Here is a 17,983-nt window from a genome sequence, read left to right on the forward strand (position 1 = left end):
ACTTTGAGTTAATACATGGGTCACCTCAGTTGCTTGTATGTGGACCTATAAGGATCACTCCTCATTGCCTGCTTGAGCTGAAGCCCGTATGGATTCCTTTAATGTATTAGCTTGACCTTTAATCATATCATTTCCTAAGCATTTTTGCATATTTATCCCATCTGGGTTTATAAATTGGATGATTGGTGTTTTGGCATGTTACCAACCATCTAATAAGTAACTGAACAATTCACAGATGAACATATAGTAGTGCAGCCTCTCAAGCTAAGAGGTCACAATTTCTTTTTTCTTTTTTTGTTCTACTAACATTGATGATGCTTTGCTTTTGAAATATGAGACAGATTAAAATGTGAAAGTGGATGAAATTGTGATCTCTACAACCTGTTTATTCCCATTTCTTGCTTCAGCACTGCTGTTTTTGTAGATAATACACTCTTTATTTTCTGGATGTTCAGTGATTTACTTTGTTTATCTTTTTTGTGACTGAGAAATCACAAATTAAATGCATTTGGAGTAAATAGGTGCTATTTGTGCACAATTCTTAAAATGTCATAGATCTATGTATTTCAGGTTAAGCTGTGACAGGACCCCAAGTTGAATCTGCCTGCCAAATATGGATCAATTGGCATTTTCTCCTTAAAGACCATTCCTCAAAACATTTTGAATCTAGAAATCTATCTTTATTGTCATGGTTTATCCCCAGTTGGCAACTAAGCACCACACAGCCACTGACTTATTTCCCCCATGGCAGGATGGGGGAGGGAATCAGAAAAGTGGAAGTGAGAAAACTCATGGGCAGAGATAAAGACAGTTTAATAGGTAAAGCAAAAGCCACATGCGCAAGCAAAGCCAAATAAGGAATTCATTCACTACTTCCCATGGGCAGGCAGGTGCTCAGCCACCTCCAGGAAAGCAGCGCTCCATCACGTGTAACAGTTACTTGGGAAGACAAAACATCATCACTCCAAACATCCCCCCCTTCCTTCTTCTTCCCACAGCTTTATATGCTGAGCATGACGTCATATGGTGTGGAATATCCCTTTGATCAGTTGGGGTCAGCTGTCCCGGCTGTGTCCCCTCCCAGCTTCTTGTGCACCCCCAGCCTACTCGCTGGTGGGGTGGTGTGAGAAGCAGAAAAGGCCTTGACTCTGTGTAAGCCCTGCTCAGCAGTAACGAAAACATCCCTGTGTTATCAACACTGTTTCCAGCACAAATCCAAAACACAGCCCCATACCAGCTACTGTGAAGAAAATTAACTCTATCCCAGCGAAAACCACCACTTTTATCTGAGCAGAAAATAAAGGAATGGACTTATTAAAATAAATAAAATTATTAATTAAGATGAATAGAAATAAAAGAGAGTATAAACAAATCTTCATTACACACTGTTTCTTTTCCCCCAGCCTTCCACTGTTAGCAACGCAATGATTTTCTGGGTTGAAGAAACTTTCAAAGATAGTGAAAATCTTTCTCTTTTTCTGCCTAAAGCCTAGTTGTGTGTCTGCTCTCTGCTAATCTCAAAGTTTCATCTATCTGAAGATGTCTGACTTGCAGGGGAGATGTCAGAAGTGCTCTTAGGCAAGCTCAGTTGCATCTAGGGAATCAGTTCTCCTGTCTGAAGGTTGCAGCTTATCCAAAGGGCAGCAGCTAGAACAAGGAAAACAAGTAGCACTTCTACCCAAACAGTATATCTTCTTAGAAAATTGCTAAGTCACCACTTTGTTACATGAAAATTAAAGCTCAAAGACTTTGGCAAGCCTGTTTTTTTAAAGAACATATGACTACTTTGGGGTGCTGCAGAAATGTCTACCAAACTGTGCTTTTCAGGAATCCTGGATGCCATGACACCACATTTCTCAATACTGGCTCAGACTGGATCACTTTGAGGTACTCTAAGATGTTGAACAATAGTCATTTTAGGAACTTTCCAGCTCAACATGAAAACTTCAGGCAAAGTTCAGGAGGTATCTTGGTATAACACAAACCCTGAACTCTATCCTTTTTCTAAAATTTAAAATTGAATGAAAAGGGAATGTCAGAAAATCCTTGAATTTGAATAATTTGCACCCTCAAAAGGATATAGCTGAGAACAAATATGTAATTTCAATGGTTAATTTTATTTATATCTGAGCTTTGGATATCTGCTTCTACAAATATTTTCTTTTAGAATAATTGGTGGGGTTTTTTTAATACCCTATGTCTTAAGAGAATGTGCATGTACAGATTTGTGTTAAAATACTTTAAGTCCTTTTGCTGACCATGCAACTTTCCATGGAACCCTCAGATTTTAGGAAAGATGCTTAATTGTTGATTTTGTTAAAATATTTCAGATTGCATTTAGCCCCATTTAACACAATTGCAGTATATAATCAGTCAGGGTCAGGTTTATTATGCTGTTTTGATAAAATCATATGGTGTGCTAATGATTGCTTTACAGAATTATATTTATTTATAGTTTACTGGGACATGATTATTCAGGACATTTGAAACAAAATATTTGTATTAAAAAGTCCACTTTTTGAGCAAATATGTTAACAATGTCAGAGGAGCAGGTGATCATGGTTGTGATAGCAACACTACACTGAGAGGAAAGGATGCATGGATTTCAAAAATGCATCTGAGCATATTTAATATGCATTTTGATTAATTTTTTATAAGGAACATTTTTGTGGTTGTTCAAAAAACCTAAATATTATTATTAGAGATACTCAGATGTTCTTCTTTATTGCAGGCTACCTACAGTGATTAACAGCCAGGTCAAGCCAGCAACTCTGGGAATGTGGTAGTGTTATGCTGAGTAGGAAGGGAGTCTCTAAATTCGTCATTTCAAAATCACATATTCCAGGACTGACAGTGCGTACTGTGCTTGCTTTTTCCCTCTCTCTGTACTACTATATCCAGCTCCTTTGAAATTGGAAAGTATAAGGCTATAGACCCATAAGGACTGTAGAGTATACATAATTAGCTCATCCTTCTACACAGATACCAAAGACAGATTTTGAGACTTTAACACTAAATGACTCAAGGGATAGTGGTAGGCATACAAAAAAGAGAAACTGCCTTTGCCAATAAAAACCATTAGCAGGGTTATTTTAACTTGAGTGGCCATAGGAAGACACTTAAAGATATTGAGAGGAATCAGATATCGCCCTCAAACAGCTTACATATATATGGGAAGAACCTTAGGACAGATATTGCAGAAAGAGATATTCCTGGGAAGCAGAGCAGATTGGATCAGAGTGAGATTTGCAAAAGAAATAGAATACACATTAGCTCTTTCTCCTAGTGAGTGGATATACTCATGAGTAAAACTTAGGACTATGCCCTGAGAACACCAGTCACATTCCTGAAAGATTTTTGAATTCAATTGAGTTAGCAATTTTCTGGCATAGAAGATTTTCCCAACAGTGAATGGGATATGACCACTTGCTTGCATTTCGTAGCTATAGACTATGCAGACTGACAACATAGTGACATACTGTCAAACTCTGGGGTCACTTCATAAAAGCTGATCTGACTATATTTTCATGGGCTTTTTCGTCATAGCTTTAGCTATCCTTGCTTAATCAGAAGTTTGCAAATTCAGGGGATATTCCAGCAGGATGATATAGTGCACAAAACCTTAATAATTGTGAATAATTTTGAACGTAGGTTTGATTTTGGAAAGCATAGTACATAAGCTAATAGATTATCCCTTACAATCTGAAAATCTCACTGGTTAGATGAAAGTCCTGTCAATAAGAAAGCTATCACAGGGTTGAGAAGAAAAGATGATAATACAGTCACTTTTTTGGTCAGAGGAAAAATGTTTCTCATCCTTCCTACTGTGACTACTATGCATTTTGTTCATTGACTAGCTATGAACTAAAAGAAAAGTGTGACCTCTGCTTTATTTAAAGAAAGAAAAAATCCTATACAGAGGACATTTCTCTACAGCTGTGTATTCAGTTCATTGCTTGAATTGGGATTAATCTAGCTTTTCCTGAATGCTGCAAATGGAATCTAGTCATCTAGTATAAGCTGCCATTTTCCATTTCAGGAAGCTGAAACATAAAAGTTTTCTGTCAGCACCATTTTGTTCAAGTTTCTTTTTGGATTTGGAGCGAGCTGTCTTGTGAAAGTGTGATAAATTGGACCCCCTTCGACCATTAGATTGTCTCTGCTTTACATCTTTTTCTGAAAGAATAGAATCACCACTAGGCAAGTTTTTAGAGAACTTGTAAGAGTAGGCTCTGAGATACCTGACAGAAAGCAGGCTCTCACAGAAGTCAGTCTTTTGAAGGATACATTGAAGTGTCAACACTGGACACTGAAGTATCAACAGTGGAGGATTTTTTTCTTTTTGCGGTTATTTTGGAATTAGACTGAAAATCTTTCTTTACCTTTTTATCTCCTCAAAACGTACATTTAAAAAAAAAAAAGAGTGAAAGCCCTGTTAAGTAAATCTATGGTCCTGATTTCTGAGCACTCTGAAAGCATGTACATGGGGAGGATCATTCCAGTCCTGCCTTTCTTATTACACTTTATAATATTATATCTATTTCAGAATCAGTGCATGGAGCAAAAAGATTATCTGCCTGCTTTAGGTTTAGGCTAGTTCTCTGCTTGTTAAGACTAAAGCAAGGATTGTGCTTTTAAATGGCAAACAATATTTTCTACAATACTTGATTTCTTAAGGATTGTAACAGAGCTATACAAGCAATTCTGCCGTGCTCTGCTTAGTGCATAATTTCCTGGTTATTAGAAGTTCAATTTCTCAGAGATATTGCAAATATCCTTGTCCAGCATACTCTACCTGAAAGATGGACTACGTAATTATTTACTGTCCATCTGCCCATGAACTTTTTCTCACATTGCCTCCTGGCTAACTTAGTCTATCTTTTGGCATGCTTTTTATTCCTACTGCTAAATGAGAAGAAAACTATCATGTCTATTGTCAGGTCAGTGTTCTGTCCTGTCTCTTTAACTGTATATAGAGACTGTAGTTTTGCACTTTTTTCAAAATAACTTTTTCATTATACCTTCTACCTGCTGGAGTTTTTTCTATTAATTTTATCGAACATGGTGGTTCTTTTTTTTTTAAATTAAGATCAATGTTTAATAGTACAAGCCAATTATGCTCTGAAAAAAAATGGATGAATTTCCCATAACTAGCTCCATGACCAGAAAAAAATAATCCCATGGTTTGGATTTCTGGTAAAGAAAGAATCAATTATGTAAGGAGACTTCTGCTTTGTGTGTTGAGAATTGGTATTTGAATTCCAGCATAATAGATCTGACAATCTTTTTTTCTTTAATTTATTTAATAGTAAATTTTAATTTATTTGATCAAATAAATTTCATTTCTCTTTCTTTTAATTGTATTCTACACCTCTTTGGCTCTTGCACCCACAATCACAGAGAAAGACTCAGAGCTGTTCCTGTCATTGTTTACAAATAGGATAGCCTGAGGTTTAGGAAAAATCCGTTCATATGTCACACTGTCCTCTTTAAGACTTTAGTGGATTGTGTAATGCTATATCTTAATGGATCAAGTTAAGACTGTTCAGTGGTGGATGAACTTCATTGTAAAGTCTTTTTTTCTTGGGAGTTTAACATAAGTCACTTTCAGAATTTTGTTTTGATGCATTTTGTTGTTCATTTATGCGTAACAATTTTATTTATCCCCATGTTGTACTTTGAGGATATTTCTGTTTTAGGAACACTTACCATAGAGTACATGAAAGTAATGCATGGACATCTACCATCTCTTTTAATTGGGCAATAGTTTGGTTATACTGTATGTATTTATGCATTCCCCACCTTTCTTTCAAGTCAAGGCACCAAAACTCTGGGCTGTATGCATCTCTCACCAAAACACTGCCCTTTCTGAACTGTAATCAGTAGTGTCGTATTGGCAATGGATTTAGCTTAGTACACTTTCCATCTAGTCATGCAATGTGGACTGACTTTGCTGACTATTCACAAAGTGATATAACATGCAGCTCACAAATTACAGTGCTACAACTGATGTCATATAAATTATTAACTGGCTTATTATCTATTTTAACACATTTAAGAAAGGAAACAAATAGAACTATTGGATCTTTTAACACTTTAAAGTCCTTTGCTTAAATACTTTTGCTGCACAAAGTGGCTGTGTCATAGTTCTGAACAGATCCCATTCAATACCAATATTATAATGATGCTCAGAGTGTGGATAATTGTTCCAGGGCCCTGAGCACATCCCATCTCCTGGAAGTTTGGCTGCCTGGGATCAGGCCAACTTAGAGATAGCACAACTGGTGGCCTTGAAAGAAAGAGCTAGAAAAAGCCTGAGCAAAGGAAGCCCTTCCTTCCCCTGTTAGGTCCTGTTAGGCTGATGCTCTTGCCCTTAGTCCATATCACTGCCCGTTCCCTTGCAGAGGAGCCTGCTCTTGCTGCTCCCTGGCAAACTGTGGGGCTTATTTAAATAGTGGTAGTGTGTTAGAGGCAAATGCTATCTTGGATAGGAGGCAGCAAACCAAGAAGTTGGCTGTTGCTTCTGCATGTCAGGAGAAGGGGCTGAAGTCTGTGAAACTTAACAGAAGAGTATCTCAGCAGCTTCTACCATGCAGCTGTGGTCCAAGCTGGCCTGACAGATTTTTGTGGTGCAGCTGTGGATTATATAAGGCAAAACTTATCTTCACGATTTAGATGCAGCTGATGTGTGGAAAATACACCATTGAAAAAAAGTCATGATTTGCCACTGATATGTGGTCACATGGTGTCATCCTCCAACGTGCTGTCAGATTCAATGTGGTCTGAGTACACTGGCACAGGTGTTAGCTTATCTCCTTCCTCAAATTCTCTGTCAAGTAGCACAGGATGGACTGCAAAGGCACTTTTGCTTATTTAAAACTGTCAATGGCCTTTATTCTAACCATCTTATTGTCATTTCTCTAAGCCTGCAGCTTCACTCCTACCTCCTCTTGAGAGATGTTGCTGTTGCTGCCTTACATCTTAGATGTGAAAACATGGGACAGAACATTTCCAGTCTACCTACGTGGACTGTGTTCTGTGTGAAATATAATAGATTTCTCTATTATTTGAAAAGAAATTCTGTTTTCTTAGGTATACAGTTAATATTTATTTGTGGTTGTCTGTTTAGTATGCTAAAAAAAGTCATTTAAAGCCGGACCAGCAAATATTCTGTGACTAGAACAAAGACTCTTCTTAATAAAATTACTGGATTAGAGGCTGTTGTTTTAAGAACAGCATTATCCTTAATAATCTCCTGCATGCTTTAAATAAAAAATGTGGCATAAAGCTAACAGCTTGGTGAAGGATAAAATTATTCCTAAAAATTCAGAGTGTTTTATGAACCCTTCCCTGGAATGTACTGAAACCTTAAAAAAGATATGTTGTTTGTTGGAAGTTCAGGATTACGAAGTCTTCAAGATAGGTGAGTAATTACAGAAAATTTATAACAGACAACATATCGCTGTGGAGACATTTGCATTACTTTTCCGTTAAAATTAACAACTCACGTACAGTAACTTCGATTGCTCTGTTAGTAAGACATCAGTTTCAAAATACAAATGTGGTTGGAGTCATTCAATCATTTTTACGGGTGAGCTTTAACGCCTGGTGCTGTATAACCACGTGGTGGCACTGTTGATTAAATTTGGATTCTGACAACGTTGTCGTGTCAGAGCTCTGTATTAAAGCTGCTGCACTCCTGTTATCTCTGTGTGTGAATCTGCCTGCTACCATTTATCTGGGGATAATAAGGGGGCCTGAGTGCAGAGGCAGACATTGACAGTTACTTCACAATCAGGTTCAGAGAAACTCACAATAAAATGTAGTCCAGACTGATTTAGCAGTCCAGAATACAGGTCTCTATGAAGCGTACACCATATTGATTTTGTCATTGATGATTTTAATTGTCTTTTTTTCCCCTTTAGAACTCGTTCTAGTAGCAAGTAATATTGCATCTCTCTTCAAAATACATTAATTTAGGTTTGAATGGAGATAACAAAATAACACCTTTGACAGAGAAGAATGTTCATCGTCTAACGTGGTGAGAACGTAATGTAGCTCAGTGGGAGAAATACTTTTGGTACTCTGTCCATTTAGGATGGCTCAGATATTTTTCCTATTACTATTTCACCATTTAAATTACTACTTAGATTTGCTATGTGCCTGGTTTATGTTTAAAGCTAGCTATTTCGGGGAGACTACAAAGAAACCTGAAGCACCCACAAGACGTTCACAACTTGCTGAATAATGATTGAATCTTTGAGCCTCTGAGATCGCATGTGCTTTAGGAGAGATGAGTGAGTAACAACAATGCAGCCATCTGGCTGATGGTGGAAGCTTCAAGAGTCTCTATGGATTTGCACAACTTGTGTCTATTCTTCGTAGTAATAAAAGGTAGTATCAGAATCAGTTTGCATAGTCTATCTCTTTTCAGTGTGTTGGTTTGATGTATATTTGCAAGATAGAACGTGGAAGAATTCTCATAAAACAGTCAAAGGAGGCAAAGCTAGAAATTTATGTGTAAACACAGCATGGTGTGAAATTACCAATGGACTGCTATGCCTGCAGCCAGAAATCTTTGTCTTGGATCAGTAAAAACTAAAATCCTCATCTCCGTTTGTCTTCTGCCAGATCAAATGCCTCTGTATGAGACATTCGGTATATTGCTGCAGACAAAGATTTTTCTTTTTTTTTCTTAGTTTTAAAATCATGGTAACATATTTTCAATGAAGTTATATTAAACCAATAATATTTCTATGAATTTTACTTGCTGTATTATTGTTTTCTGTATTTATATTTACATACATCAGACTTTAGATTTTCCATAAAATTGCAAATTCAAAACATTAGCTATGTTTATGTTAGAGAGTTCTGACAGTACAATTAATAACAGATGACAACAACTTGACATGGTAAGTAAGTTTATATCAGATACTGTGCACGTACAAAAACACAATTACTGACCCTTTAAATTTTATATTCACTGTTAGTAGCAGAGCTAAACTCTTGTGACTGATCTTGTTTGTATACTTTGGCCCTCATCCTGATACCAAATCAGCGTGCCTCCATTTGTCTCTCTGGTATTGTTTCGCGTTTTTGTTAGCATAACATGAGCTGACTTACCCTATTTATCATTGTAGAACAATGGGCAGCTAATTTATTAGCAGTTCAAGACACAATACCCAAAACAAACTAATTTCTAGAAACTGGAAAGCCCTTGAATTCTTTTACATGTCATTTTATTCCCTTAAAAAAGGCTAACATTTTCTTATTAATAGGTTTACTACTGTAAGAAGATTTAAAATCTTTTAAGGGAATAAAGCCACGTACAGGTAAACAATGTAAATACATATCACATGCAGAATGAACTTTGATATATGCTAGTTGAAAGGTGGTATACAAACCAATTTATGCCTCAAACCAGTTTATAGCCTAAAACCGGTGTAGTTCATAGCCCAGTAGATATGGTTTTGCCACTGCTGGGGACAGGCATCAGGCTGTGGCAGGTCCCAGGGGGTGTCTGGGCTGCCCTTGGCCTGAGCGGGGCTGAGCTGGGTTTACCAGGCGCCCCGTGGCCGAGTGCCCATTGCCCAGCCTGTCTGAGCTCCAGCGCTGTGAGTGCCACCGGGGAAGGGGCTGACAGCCCCAGGCGGTCCCTGCCGGACAATCGGCCCCTGGACAATACTGGGGGGCTGCAGGGCAGCTTTCAACCCCTCCCTGGGAGCAGGGGGAAGAAAGCAGGTGGGGATGGGAAAATGTATAAAAAGAAATCCAAGGGGACCCCCAGGACTGTGGAGGAAGGGAGCCCACCACCAGCATCAGCTCCTTCTGGTGAAGACCTCAAGGTGCTGGCGACTTGTTGTCTCCACCCTCTCCTGCCCCCATTCTTCTTGAGGAAGGTTTCGGTGTTGACTATAAGATCCAGAGGGACACTGAAAGAGTGACCCTAACATTAGGGGTAGGTACTAGGACAGGGGCTGGTTTTTTATATAAGAGTTTAAGCTGTATTATTAATTAGGCTTTTCTGTATTCAGATAATTTGGATTATTAAAGTAGTAACACAGTTGTGTTAGCAACACATTCTTGATTTTATATACATGGTCTGTTACCTTTTGGCTGTAACAGAACTTTGATAAAACAAGTTGAACCAAAAGTAGAAATTTACTGCAATTATAAAGATTCATTAATTTTTCCTCTCATGACAGAGTGCTGCAAAGGTTTGATATGCAACCATCTCCCTGTGACTATGGTACATCCCTGGTAAAGTTTCAAAAACAACTATTTTCACAGGCCAAACTGAAGAACTTACTTACCCATACAGTTATACTCCAAACAGATCTTCAAAAGTAACACCACAAATTTGCAAGTTGTTTTTTTTTCCCAACAATTTTTCACTCAGTTTGGATTTCAGTAGAAGTGTACAGGTGCTACCTAATGACCAGATCCTGTAAAACACATAGCATGGTCATGAGAGTCAAAATGCAGGTCTCTCACGTGAGTGTTTAACAAGTAGGCTACGTACCTGTGTACCCACTTGTGATGTCTTTCAGACCTCACGCAAAAAAAAAATTTCCTTCATGGTGGCATATCTGCAACAGGAAGGAACTGGAGTGAAACTCCTTCTTAGCCTTCTAGACTGTTGAGCAATGTGTCTTCACTGGTGATATTTGAATATGGATTGTTTGGGAGGAGGCAATTTCAGATAGAGGGTTTCTCATTGACTCACACATAAAGCACACATGTACACATGGCTGGCCACACAGATCACCACAGACAGAAAACACATCACTCAACACAAGCACAAACTGCATCAATGGTCTTATCCTGTTCCTCTCTCTGTCTGATCAGGATGAAGTTCTGTTAGTGGGAAATACATCCGTATGTACAACAGGGATCCCTCTTGTAGCTGGACATAGGCATATGGGCTTATAAAAAAGATGGCGGCAAACTTTTTAGCAGGGCTTGTTGCAGCAGGACAAGGGGGAATGGCTTTAAACTAAAGGGGGACAGATTTAGACTAGATATAAGGAAGAAAGTTTTTACACTGAGGGTGGTGAAACACTGGAACAGGTTGCCCAGAGAGGTGGTGGATGCCCCATCCCTGGAAACATTCCAGGTCAGGTTGGACGGGGCTCTGAGCAACCTGATCTAGTTGAAGACATCCCTGCCCACAGCAGGGGGGTTGGACTAGATGACCTTTAAAGGCCCCTTCCAACCCAAACTATTCTATGATTCTATGATATGGTCCATTCAACAGCTGACACTGGATCCTTGCTCTCCCCAGTAGGTGACACCAGAACATGCAAGCCCCCAGGGTCTGCAGCCCTACTCCAGCTGCTGGTGCAGACACTGTTTACACACTAACACACACAGGCACAGACACTGTGGATTCCTCCAGTAACTCAGCTTAGACACTCAGTCTACCCCGTGACTGGCTCTTGAATCCTCTTGTCTCCAGTTGCTTCCTGCACCGAGAAGCACACACATCGAATAGGTCTCCCAGTCAACCCCCAGACTCCATAATCTCTCTGGCAGATAGCATGGACCTTCTGGTCCCTCCAGTAGCTCATTCCTTCAGCCATCTCACTCCCAGAGACACACACATAGCTGGCTCCCAAGCCACTTCATTTTTGCCCCAGCTAGCCTGGCTTGATACCGGCGGGTAAACACACAGACATGAATACCTTCACTCATACCAGCTGCTGGCACCACACACATATGGGACCCTATGACCCACAGTCCAACTCCAGTTACTGGCACCCAGACTGCCGTGCACACACATACACACAGAATAGAGAGCCCCTCACTCAGGGAAATAATTAGAAATGGAGTTTAATGCCAGGATAGGACAGACTGCACTGATCAGGCACAGCGCATAGCCAGAAGAGTGAATTAACCAACAACCCGTTTACTCACATTGAGTTCCTTTTATCACCTAATCCATCTGTTTTCCCATGCTTGTTCCTCCCTGAGTTATCTTGATCCCTCCCTTTCCCTGCCTTTGGTTTCTCCACTAAACACAGAATCATAGAGTGGTTTGGGTTGGAAGGGACCTTTAAAGATCATCTATTCCAACCACCCTGCTGTGGGTTTTTCCAGCACAACTGAAACAAAAGGGCTTATTCTAAGTGACCATTGTTATCCAATCTTATTCAGAATGTCATTGTTTTCTGCAGTGTAAAGTAAGGCTGATTCCCTAGGATATTCCTGAGCAAAAGAAGAAAAGGAAGAGAAGAACCTACTTTAAGCATGGATGAGGCTGTTTTGAATTTCTGTCTCCAGGTATGAATTTCTGTTTCCAAATATGTAGTACTCCTTACACTTTGTGTAAACCAGGAAAACCAAACAGAATTTGTCAGGCTCAGAGAGCTTTTTTTTTTTTTTTTAAGGCTTGCAAAATCAATTTCAAAACTGCAAATTAATTTCTCATTTAATTAGATATGTAAATAAACAGAAGTATTATTACTTTGATTTGTTCATTTTTGAATTGCCTTGCCAGTATTCCATGAAAACACAACCCTTTAAAGGAGCAAAAATGACTTGTAGTTAACAACACGTAGCATCTGCAAAGCAATTTAGCAAACGGGGGTAAAAAAGAGAGGCTGGAGATGAGACCAGCTGTTCTGTGATTTGCATTTTTAGATAAACTGCACACTGAAATGGGATAGTGGTCTTTTTAAATGACCATGGTAAAACTCAGCACCCGTGTGTCTAAGATCATTGCTGAGAAGTAAAAAATGAACAGACTAAATGAAGTTCTGAGAGCAGCAATAGAAGGCTGGAGAGGCATGGTTTATGGAGAAAAATTTAAAAAAAAAAAAAAAAGTGGTTGTTTAACTTGGAATGAGGTGGCAAGAAAGAGAAAAGTTAAATTCTGTTAGCTAGCCATTTAGTTGTGAACATAATGGAGAATTTCAGTAAGTATTTGATAAGTAAGAACATTTATAGACAATAATAGATGTAAGAAAATAAAATCACTCATGACAGACCACAGCCCTTTTAACTTATGATCATAACTCCTGTCATCCTGACTGATATATTAGTATCACAGAAAATGTGGTGCTTGATAACCACCATACAGTTTGGGAAAGACCGAAGGAGGTTTTCCTATAATTTCTGTTCACAGGTTAGCATTTGGCAAGAAACAAACTGATGATGGAAACTGACTGAGCCGTTTCAGCCTACTATCAAAAGATCCCCAAAAGTTCCCGTCTCTGTCAAGCTTTACAGACACTTCCCTTTTCTCACAAATATCTTCCTCAAATATCTTCCTCCTGGGCATGTCTTTCTATGTATTGTCACTCCCATAGTTCTTCCCCTTATCCAAATATTCATGGTCCTTCTCTCAACTAGTGGCTGCAGCCATTCATGAGGTCTACGTTTGGTTCAGAGGAGTCGTGTGCTCTACCCAGCTGCATGTGTAGTTTCTATTGCCTACGGTCTATAGTGGAGAGTGTGTACTTGTGTTAACAGTGTACAGTCACAATGAATAGATGAAGTAAGTTTGATCCTGACCATGTTATTTTCACCAAGTTCAACATTTTTATTTAGCCTATCTTCTCAGAAGTTGTACTATTTTTTTCCCATTTGATTTCCTCTTCTTTCAAATAAAATACATTTTCTTGCCTCAATAGGCATGCATCCAACAACATCCAGTGAAAATACCTATGGCAGCACCAGTTTCTTCCTGTAGTTTAACTGCATTTTGATCATTTTACATAGTGTTATTTTTATGATTTATTATTTTTTGTTGTCTATGATTAACAAAAATATAACTGTATCTTTTGTTAAATTTCACATAATAGCTTAGTTTTTTTATGGATGCTTATTTTGAAGACCTTTCTCTTTCCATGTTTTTTCCTTATAGTATGCTACTCTGGTTTAAGTGGGTCTCACCTTTACTTTTCTATCTTTAATTTAAACTCTCAGGCCACAATGGGAGTCTTTCCATTCGTTTCAATCGGCTTTATGTTGGATAGTAATAGTAATGTTAACAGGTATAGAAAGTTTTAGGAGGGTTTGGGTTGTGCTTTTTTTTGTTTGTTATTGTTAATAGAAACGTAATAACTTTTTCTATTTAAGATGATCCATTTTGCATTGCAGGCACTATGTAAGATCCTAAAAAGAAATTGAGAGTAAAGGAAAAGTAAACATGGAAGCGTTCATGACAGGAGCAGTCAGTTCACACGTGATATCTCTCTCCTGTCTTCCACAGTCAGACATCAAAATCAGTTCCAGTTCAACATTTCCACAGCAATTTTAAGTATCCTCTGAGGACATAGGCACCTTCTGCACTTCTCCTTTCATGACAGAGATCGGCCAGGAACAACATATGTTCTGGAGTAAAAAAGCTGAATTCATCAATGCCCATTTCCCTCTCAGAGGAAATTGACCATGTCAGGTACATTCAGCTAAACGTAACAGGTTAATTTGCTGGTGTTACAGAAAAATGCAATACTTTTTCTAGCAATATAAAAAGAAATTTTATGTAGAATATATTTTTTCTAACTTTATTTTTTCCTGTCTTCATACGTCTGTAAGCTAGTCTCCATGCTGTTGTTCTATTGTCAGGTTACATGACCACAGGTTCTGAATCTTTCTCATACTGGGTAATGCCTTTAATTTTCCTAAGGGGCAAAGAAGATTTTAAATCAGAATTGATTTTTTCTTGTTGTTGCTTGTTGTTAAAAATTACAATTATTAATAAAACAACTTTTCTGTCAGTTTTAACAAGAATCATCATATCTGATTTCCATTCCTGTTACAAATGTGGTGCACAACGCACAAGGTATTTTTAATGAAGTCCAGGCAAAGCATGTTTCTTGTTATAAAACAGAAAAAAACAAAACAAAACAAAAATCCTCAGAACAAGTAACAGTTAGTAATCTAAAAAATCAAAGATGGAAGAAAACTGTCAGCTGATCGATTTGAGGTGGTTATGATATACAAATAACCCGAAATTTATTATCGGACTTTTCAAAAGTGTTTGGAATCATCTCTTCTTTCTGAGTTCAAGAGGACAAAATCTGTTTGACAATGAATAACTTCTCAATGACAGCTTTGAGTGACACTATAAAACATTTTATTTTTTTAATGTTAGTTTTGTACAGACTACACACACACACATTATTTTGCAAAACACAGGAACACATTTACATTATTAGGGATTAACTTCTAAGACATTTTGTATACCCTTTGCTCGTACAAAGTTGCAAGTTATAGAAAGTATTTGACATCAATTAAATCTGTGTCCTCAAAATATAAGTTAAGTAGGTTACATATTGACACCTGCACTTCTAAATAGCATTTCATTCCAAAAAATAGGTCATAGTGAGTATGAATAAGGTCAGCAGATATAGTTCATATTAATCAACCTATTCCAACTGTAAAGACTTTTCCATGTAATGCTCTAAAAATATGCAGAAAAAGAAACAAACAAAACTGACAAGGTGATGATGCTGAAATATAGGCTCAATCGAGTAAGTTATAATCGAATGCATGACAGTTTCTGTAAAATTCTCTGATATGTCAAATCAACAAAAAAATGGCATAAGGTGGAAATTAACAGCCAGAAACTGGAAATATTTTACTACCCAAGACATGAAGCTTTACAGAAACCTAGGGGAAGCTGCTGGAAGGTTCTCTCACAAATCAGCAGTTTATTCCAGCAGTTTTATCTCTCCTGGACTTTGCTTATTTGATCAAGACAAGTTATTCTGTGAATGCAATCAGTATTCATAAGATTATGTGACTTTATTTGTACTCCAATAGTGAAGATACCCTTATTCTCTTATGTACTTTAATGAGAATTTCTGCAGCTAAACTGTAGTCTGTATTGATCATACACACACACACACATATCTACTGGTTTCCATTTTTCTTTTAGCTATGCAAGAAGCAATATTATAAGTATTTATAATACTTCTAGGTCCTGGAAATATGATGGAAGGATAAAATAGCTGTAGAAAAGAGTGGTGAGTTTTTCTGGCTAATCATGAATGATCCTCAGTCATTCAATAGAGATATACAATGCACTTACCTTTCTCTGCTTCCTCATTAGCTAACTTGCCATTAGACTCACTTCTATTGTGATTTCCACTGTAAATATCTCAGAACAGACAGTTAATTTTCTTCTTGACCGTCTTTTTAAGTTTTATCATATTATATAATTTACTGATAACAATTTGTATAATCTAAGACTTTTATTTATTTTCCCTTTTTGTAGATGCATACAAGAAAAAGGAAACATTTTGTGTTCATATTCTAATATCACTGGATTTGCTGTCAGTTTTTACTACACTGTTTATGTTCCTCATCAAAACTGAAGCTCTTGAATTTTCAGTAAAAGTAAAGCTTTTATTTATTTTCACCTTGGCCTCTTTTCTATCGTCTAGCTCTTTTTTTTTTTTTTTTCCCAAATTTCACATGCAAGTTTCCCTTCTATTTTACAAGTCTGACTTTCTACGTTGCTCTTTTGGTATATCATAAATGAAGTTCATGATACCAAATATCTTGTTCAAAGATCCAAAAAGACATTAGTGGAATCCTGAAGATGCCATCAATGATTTAAGTCAGGCAGAAGTGACTATACAGCAACAAGGGCAAATGAACATAGATTGTCAAGATTGGTGTTAGCACTTACTCTTAGTGATTGTCTTTTTACCAATAGTTCTAGTACCACTAATTAATACAGTAATTTCTCTGAATCTCTGTTTGCCTAAAACTGGTTACTTTCAATATCTTCCTCAACATGCCTTTTAATGGTAGGGTTTTGGTTTTGCATTTAAAATAGCTGGCAGCAGGCTCATCTCCTAGGAAAATTTATGACTTTTTTTTCCCAATACGTAGACAAACCTTTCAGTTTTTAATGGAAGGACAATAGATTCAGAACCTGCTGCTCTGAGAACGATTACTCTAAGATCACTTTTCAGTACCTTTTGTGAAACAACAGGAAAATAAGCAACAATAACCACAATCTTTCTTTAGTTTGTAAAGGTTAATAGGTGTTTATATATCCAATTTTCCATTCCAAAGGACAACTAAAGGCATCTTTAATCGTTTTAGAAGCTATGCAAAAACTTAAATAAACCTGTCAAAGGAAGAATCCACTTGCTCAGAAGTTATAGTTTATGGGCAAGAATAAGAGCCTGAGTATGTCCTTACAAGAAACTCTCACTCACAGTACACATTATTTTTTTTGCTAGAAAATACCGCTCTCCAAATACAGATAGCATAATGAAATCTACAAAAAAAGATCTTCCTGCAACAGCAGAATAGCTGTGAAACAATAACAAAAAAAATTATGCATTTAGCCTGAACAGTAGACATTTTCCTTTCTTTGTACACAAAATATTTTTCTTCATATTGTGGTGCTCTCACCTGTAATTGATATATATTGTATTTCACCAAATAACTGATTATGCTCATAAGATAAATGTTAAACTGAAGTTTTTAAGGAAATCAGTGTCCTACTGGGATAGGCTTGTTGTACAAAGTCACATACCCACCAAAACTCCCTTCCCACCTTCAGTTAAATGAAGCCTTCATTTTATATTAGGTGTCTTAAATCTTTTCTATAAACTCTTAAAATGATTAATCTTGTAATCCCCTATTTTTGAGAGTTTTAGTATACAGTGATGATCCTTATGCATATTGAAATGTGAAGAATATCTAATTTCTAACATTAACAAACTCTAATTCTTTTCTAAACAGTCTCATTCTGATTAATACAGTACCTCTATACAAAAATCTAATCAAGACTCAAGTGATTAAGTAGTCAAAACCAGCAAATTATTTTTATTATATAGTAGGTAAAGTTTAAGCCATTTATTAATCCACTTGTTTTTCAGATCTTATTTTTCAGAACTCAGAAAGATAACTGTTGCTGTGACACTACTATGCTTATTGTCTACGTGACTACTAGGTGCTCACTAAGTTCACGTAGGCTTACAAAGCTTCTGGTAATTTTGTCTTTTTGCCTTCT

This window comes from Aptenodytes patagonicus, chromosome 1, assembly GCF_965638725.1.
Source record: "Aptenodytes patagonicus chromosome 1, bAptPat1.pri.cur, whole genome shotgun sequence".
NCBI classification, from domain to species: domain Eukaryota; kingdom Metazoa; phylum Chordata; class Aves; order Sphenisciformes; family Spheniscidae; genus Aptenodytes; species Aptenodytes patagonicus.